The following is a 6823-nucleotide window of genomic DNA, read 5'->3' on the forward strand; positions in this document are numbered from 1 at the left end:
TATCCTCTGGTTATTAGTGCCCCATAACATTAAAGATTCCCACCCAACACTGTTGAGTGCAGCGCTTGGCCACTGTGGACAGTTGCCTTCGTGCACAGAGGTAGTTGTGAAAGTTGTTTTGTCCCTCATGACTCAACCTTGAAACAAGAGTGATGAACAAGGAACTTCCAATGGGCAATAATAAGTTCTTACACAATCACAAAATGGCTGCCCGAACAGGAACACGGCGTGCACTGTTGCCTCAGCCTAAATTAAATTCAAACAAACATCCCCGGCTTTCCTCTTTCTCTTATTTACTGGCTCCATATCTATCTAAAGATATCAAGATTTAGATTTGTCTCACAGGCAAGCTGCTTTCACTTCCATTACACCAGAGCTGTTAAAATCTAAATGCTCCTGAGCAAGTTGCAGTGATTGTGCTTGATTAATACACTTTATTCGCTAAATGCTCAGTCTCCATAATCAAAACCAAAAGTGAGTCAGAAAGGAGGTCGTATTGTGTTCGTGTGCATGTGTGTGTATTGTGGCCCTGTAATAGACCTTTTTCCCCACATCTCTGACTTCTTCATCAACTCAACTAGGTCTGATGCTGTGTCTAATGGTAGCTGTTAGACTAACAGATTAAAGTGATAGTTTGAGTTGCTTTTAATGTCCAATTGTAGTGCGGTTGGTGTATTACCTGCTGTGGTTTGTGAACTGATTTTAAAGCGTCCACAGGTGAGGATATTTAAAGAGGAAGATGGAGCGGGGTTGGTGCGAGGGTTGGCTCTGACCACCTCTTTATTTTATTCTGATTTGGTGGTGCAGTCTGTCAACCACACAGCAGCCACTACTTGATGCATGCCCTGCTTTGTGGTCTGTGCTCATCTGAATGGAAAAACATCATTTTGCACTGAAAATGACTTGAAACCAGAGAATAGAAAAAAAAAAAGGGTTTACTGAGCTAACGAATTAAGTAAGTAGGCCCATTTTCGCCCCAACTTCAATTCAGTCTGGCTTCTTTTTCCAACCAGTGGAGTCGCCACTGGGTTTCACCTCTCAGATGTGGAGTTTCCAGAGCAGAAGGTGAGTGATGTGCTGCTGTGGACAGGGACATCTGCGGTTTTAAAAAGCCTAAATCCATTTAAGCATACACTTAATTGTGAATTTTCAAATCCCTTTATATTGCAGTAACACATTCTCTCCCGGAAACGCTCCAGTTTGTTAACCATTGATCTACCTAATGACTACACACAGTCACACCTGTAGCACACAGTGTCCTCCGCCAATCTGCTGTCTGAGTCAGACTGAGCTGGGAGGCAATTTAGATGCTGAAAAAATGTTGTTTCAAAGCAAAGGGCTGCTTCTTTGTTGTCATGGTTTTCTCATAGATCATGGAAACAAAATAAAAACTGCTACTTTCCCTTGTAAATCAGGCTGAATCTAGACTACGACTGTCTGCTACGTCACTGGACTTCTTATGCTATGCTCTTATACGACGGCAGCTAGATGTCACCGGACAACAAAATGATTCCCAGGTTACCTTTTTTTTTTTTCCTACAGCACAGTCTCCTACATCACTGATTTGAATCTAATTTGTGTGAATAAACTGAGGAGGATACTTGGCGGGAGAATCTCCAGAGGCTTCTTGTTCCTCACTTTAGCCCTTTAGCCTTCAACTTCAGCAATGGAGTATTTCAGAGAAGGTGCTGAACTTCCTTCCATCCTTTCCTCGCTTCCTTCCCTTCTTAGTCTCTAGAGTTTTCTGTTCACAGGGTTCCACTGGGGAGCCCACTGTCCCTTGAGAACCTCACAAAGCCTTCTCTGGCTGGGTAATAATGGCTTTCCAACGTCGTCTATTTAGACTGCAACTTTCCATTAAATCTCACTGTGTCATTACAGTTCATATTCTTAATTATGCAGCAAATGTCCCCAAGGGAATATGATGGAGGCCACTACTCCACAATCTGTCCATATGGCACTTAATTAAAAGTTTTCTTAAGAATAAATTGCATTCAATTCAATTAAAACTGTAATGTCATACCAAAATAATGGGCATAGCCTCCTACAACGTGCTGTTCAGAAAACACACAAAAAAATCTTTTCTGTTTTTTTTTTTTTTTTTTTTGCAATGTTTGCAATGGGAAAAGTGCATATCTCCTTTCCAAAAAAGCCCCCTAGTAGAAAATATGCAAAAAGCAAATATCACCAAAGCCTCCTACATGCCACCGAGCCCCAGGCAACAACCGCGCTTGAACACTCGAGCTATTTCTAGATTCCACTCTTGGAATTCACACCATGACAAATGAACCATTGGAGTTTGGAATTCCTATTTATCTGCTGCGCACAGAGGCACTTGATTTGGGTGTGAAGAATAAAGGAATTATACGGACAAAAAAACAGACGACTTAAAGGATAAATGATAAAAAATAAATAAATAGATTGTGTGTGTGTTTTTCCTCTGGAGCCAGAGTTGTTTGTTCATCTGATTGAGGGCGTTTGGGTGGGCGTGTCCTTATCATCTGGATGCTCTGATCTCACCAAAGCAAGACAATTTCAAATAAGCAGCATCAGATATTAAACATCCCCTGCCACAGACACACTTCCACCAAGCCCTGCAGGATTATTTCCAAGAAAAGACATTTCCTTTTGAACAATAAAGGATATCTGTGTTGGGTTTTTTTTTTTTTTTTTTTCAGGGGGGGGGGTTCCACCCAGCTCCATGACGGAGTGAGTTCAGAGCTGACACACACCTCAAATAATCAGGCTTTAGCTTCAACCAGCAACTTCCCGACCTTCCTCCTGCAGCTCCCAGCGCCATTTCACAGACAACAAGCATTGATCAGTAGATTGGGAAACAGGGAAAAGAAAAGTCCATTTGGTAAAGTAGGCTGCTGTTCTCCGCGCCCCATCTGTTGGGTGTGAGATGCTGACTTCATCTGTTGACGACGCGGTGGTGGCTAGGGAACCAGGGATGAGTTGATTTCCCTCTTTCGCTGGTTGAGCAGTGAAGGGCCCTAAAGCGTAAACAAAGTGTTTTTCTTGTTCTAAACACAGAGTCTTGGCTCGGCTCAGGCTTGGACTTGGCTGCTATGTGGGTGTCTGTGTGTGTGTGTGTGTGTGTATGTGTGTGTGTGCTTGTGTGAGACTCTGCTGCTCAGTCAACCTCACACTAAAGGCCTGTCTGGTGCCCTCAAACAAATGCCCCCCAACCAGCAGCCTACAGGTGATTAGTGCACGCATCCACATAAAGCCTCCACACCTAACCATGGTCAACCACACCCCGCCCTCCCCTGCACACACACACGCACACACACGGTATCTGAGTAATCATACCTCTGAATGTCATCGTGCTGAAAGCTGCACTGAATGGAAACCCGCTTAAAAAGATTGGAAGGTTGAGGGTCAGAACGTTTTGTTCCAATCACTACATGCTGGTATTTTTCATTTGCTGCCTACACAAAAATACTCTGGCTCACAGGAAGGAACACTGGGTTTCAGATCAATCATGCAATCACATCAATCCACATCTCAGGTACATATAAACATGCCATTCTATCATTGCAACCTTTCACTCTCATATAGGAATGAGAAAAGGTTATTAGAGGCGACAGTGAGGTGGAAGATGATAGATAGTTGGAGCTAAGCGGCCTCGACCTGCCCTCTCCCCTCTGGAAATTGGGGGGTTTTAAAGAGATACCTGGACAAAGCATTTATTTCAAATGGCTGCAAATATTTCAACTGCTAGAGGTATAATTGATTTAACTTGCTGGCCAGTGGTCCTCAAACAGGCAGCAGATGAAAAGAAAACCAAAGGAAGACAGACAGGGTTAGCACAGACGACAAAGAATGACGGAGCGAGAGAGAGAAAGAGCATAAATGAATTCATCCTTTTCCCCTCGTGCAGCAGCCTCCATATACAATAACTCACAATGTGAGCTTGAGTGAAAACATTTGCTGTCAACAGCCAGTTTCACTGTACTAAGCCAGTCTAACAGATGTGCACTCACCCAAAGACTTCTGCAGCTGCTACTGCTCCTGCTCCTGTGTGTGCTTTCTCATTTGTGTGTGCGTGTGTGTGTTTGTGTAAATGGTTATGTTTAGGCACAGCTCAGCAGGGTTTTGTGGGGATGAGAGCATGTGTACCTCCATAACTTGAAAAAAAAAAAATCACCACCATAAATAAACAAAAAACCCTAAATCTGTTCTTGTTAAATTTGATGTTGATTGCATTACCATATGAAAAAATTCTTGGCTATTGTCCTGGTCCCCTGGGCTGACTTGGGCCCAGTTTTGGATGCTCGGCTGGACTCCGGATCCCCTCTGCCCTGGGAGAGGCATTCAGGGAACCAGGGGCATCCTGCGGCTCAGTTTAGCCTTTCGTTCTGGTTCATTCTGGTTAGATGTCTATTTTACTCTCATGAGTATGTGAAGCTGACACTTCATGCTCTGGGAAAGAATAATAGACACATTTCACTATTTTACTTTTTTTTTTTTTTTTTTACATATTACAGAAAATACGATTCATAAAGAGAATAACCAGCAGGTTCATAGAGTATCTTCACACAGAAATTGCACATCTAAAAAATAAAAAATAAAAATCGTTTGTATCAAATGAAAAGGTTTAATTAAAAGAGTGCGCCAAAGTTTTAAGAGTAAGCTCCGTTGGCAAACTTATGTGCTAAATAATGAGAACACAGACACTAAAATCATCCATCTGTTGCTGTTAGATCAGTCACTCTGCTGCTATTGATCATAATATTACCTCAAAAGTGCTGGAAAGGGTAGCACTAATCTGCATCTTAAATCCACTGCCAAGTCTGGTAGGATGAAGAAGATGTGTTTAAAGTTATACAAAATGCCATAAAAAAAATAAAAAAAAAGAGACACTTTTAAGGAATACTGAGTGTGTGTAACGCAAACATTTATGGCTTCCTGCAGCAGCACATCTGTGGGGGAAAGGACAAACAAAAACACTTATGAAAAAACCCAATTTATGGTGTTTGTTATGCCTGTGTCTTTTCCTCCTCGGGTGAGTCATGTGCATAGGTGTCACGTCAGTGCAAGCAGCCGTTGAAGTAAATGCACTTTCATGGACCCACCAGACTGTCTCCGCAACTGCGGAACTATGGGAAGACACTGTTGCTGAATGCACAGAAAAACACACACACACATTAAAAAAAACAAAAACAAAAAAAAAAAAAAACAAAAAAAAAAAACCCAACCCCATTTGCATGTGTGCGCGCATATGCATGACTGACACACAGTTGTACGCATACACACACACATACCACTCTTTCTTCTTGTCTCATTGGCAGGCTCATATCCCATCTGCTCTCCAGGGGGGCGGACAGAGAGATAGTTGTCATTGTGGAACATCACTCCGCAGACACACACCCGCGCACACACCCTTCGATACCAAACTCACTGACACACACCCACACAGCAAAAGTACCCCATGAACCCCCCCCCACCCATACATTCACTTTCAAGCTATCTTGAGTCCAGCTACATTCTTCCCTGCTAATTGACTGTCATAACGGCTGGAGAGATTAACTTCAGCCCAATCCCTGCAAGATAAAGGATAAAGACATGGGGGCCAAACTGGGCTGGGATAAGGGTGTGGTGGCGGCGGCGGAACTGGGTGAAGGGGGCTAATACCGCCACATCTCCTATTTGTTATTGATATTTACAGGCTGTCTTGTCCCTCCCTGCCCGCCACTGCCCCTCCTCTGCTCGTCACCCATAAGGATTAGCGTTAATGGCAGGCTTATGAAGTAAGCGAGCCCCTGTCAAACCCATGTCCCCTCTTTGCCATCTCCCAGATTAGCTGACGCTTTGTGATGGGCCCTCTCTTCAAGACACAAGCTCCCAAGTGTAACGAAAAGGAGGGAACTTTGTCTAAACTTCTCTTAAAGTGGGAAAAAAAGAGCTTCTGGCAATAGCTTTTTTTGTGGCCAATGAGATGATGGTGCATGCTGGGTGGTATAAGCACATTTCTCTTTTTTTTATTCTGATACAAAGTGATTGACTGGAAAGGCTTAAAATAAATCATGGTACTGTTTTCCAAAGATGACAGTGACTGGATCATCTGGATTTAGGAGAGTATATGTCAATATGTAATATTCTGAGAGAACAGATGATAAAATCTGCGAGTGCCGAGAAACTCCTTCAGTGAAATATTAATAATGAACCAAAATGGGATGACCACTGTTTTTCTTTATGTTTCAAGCATCCGTTGTTAGTCCAAATTGTACAGTAATTAAAATTTTAACTAGAACGCAGAAGGCACTAAGTACAACTATAACTCGGTTTAGACGAATGGGAAAGTGCTTAAAAAGAAGAGAACAATTCCTCCCAACCGCAGCATTTTAGCAGGTGGGGGAGGGATTTCTCTCCTGGCATTTTTTGCATATTTAGGATACAGCACATTTTATTCTGTTGTCATTAAATCGAATGCTGATTTCTTTGTTTTATGTAAGCAGGCTGGTGCTATACAAACGAAGTTTAGATCAGCAATGAAATTTAATATTGATGGCAGTTTTTCCACATTTTTTTAGAGAACCAAGAGGAAATTGAAAAGGTAAGACTGAATAGTTGCTGAAGTATCCTTTGTTTTATTATTATTTATTAAGTTTCTCCTTTCCTTCTCACACCTGATCTGCTTCACCCCCCTTTCTCTTCTTTCATTCCATTTCTCTTTGCTGCTTCCAACCACCCTTTCTCCTTTGCTTCCCTTCCTCTCTCTTCCTCCATCTCCCTCCATCCTGGCCTCTCCTTCCTTCCCCTGCTCCGCCTCTCCTCCCTCCATCCTGGCTGTGCGGATGACAGCCATGCTCTCATG

Source organism: Echeneis naucrates, chromosome 23, assembly GCF_900963305.1.
Source record: "Echeneis naucrates chromosome 23, fEcheNa1.1, whole genome shotgun sequence".
Classification (NCBI taxonomy): domain Eukaryota; kingdom Metazoa; phylum Chordata; class Actinopteri; order Carangiformes; family Echeneidae; genus Echeneis; species Echeneis naucrates.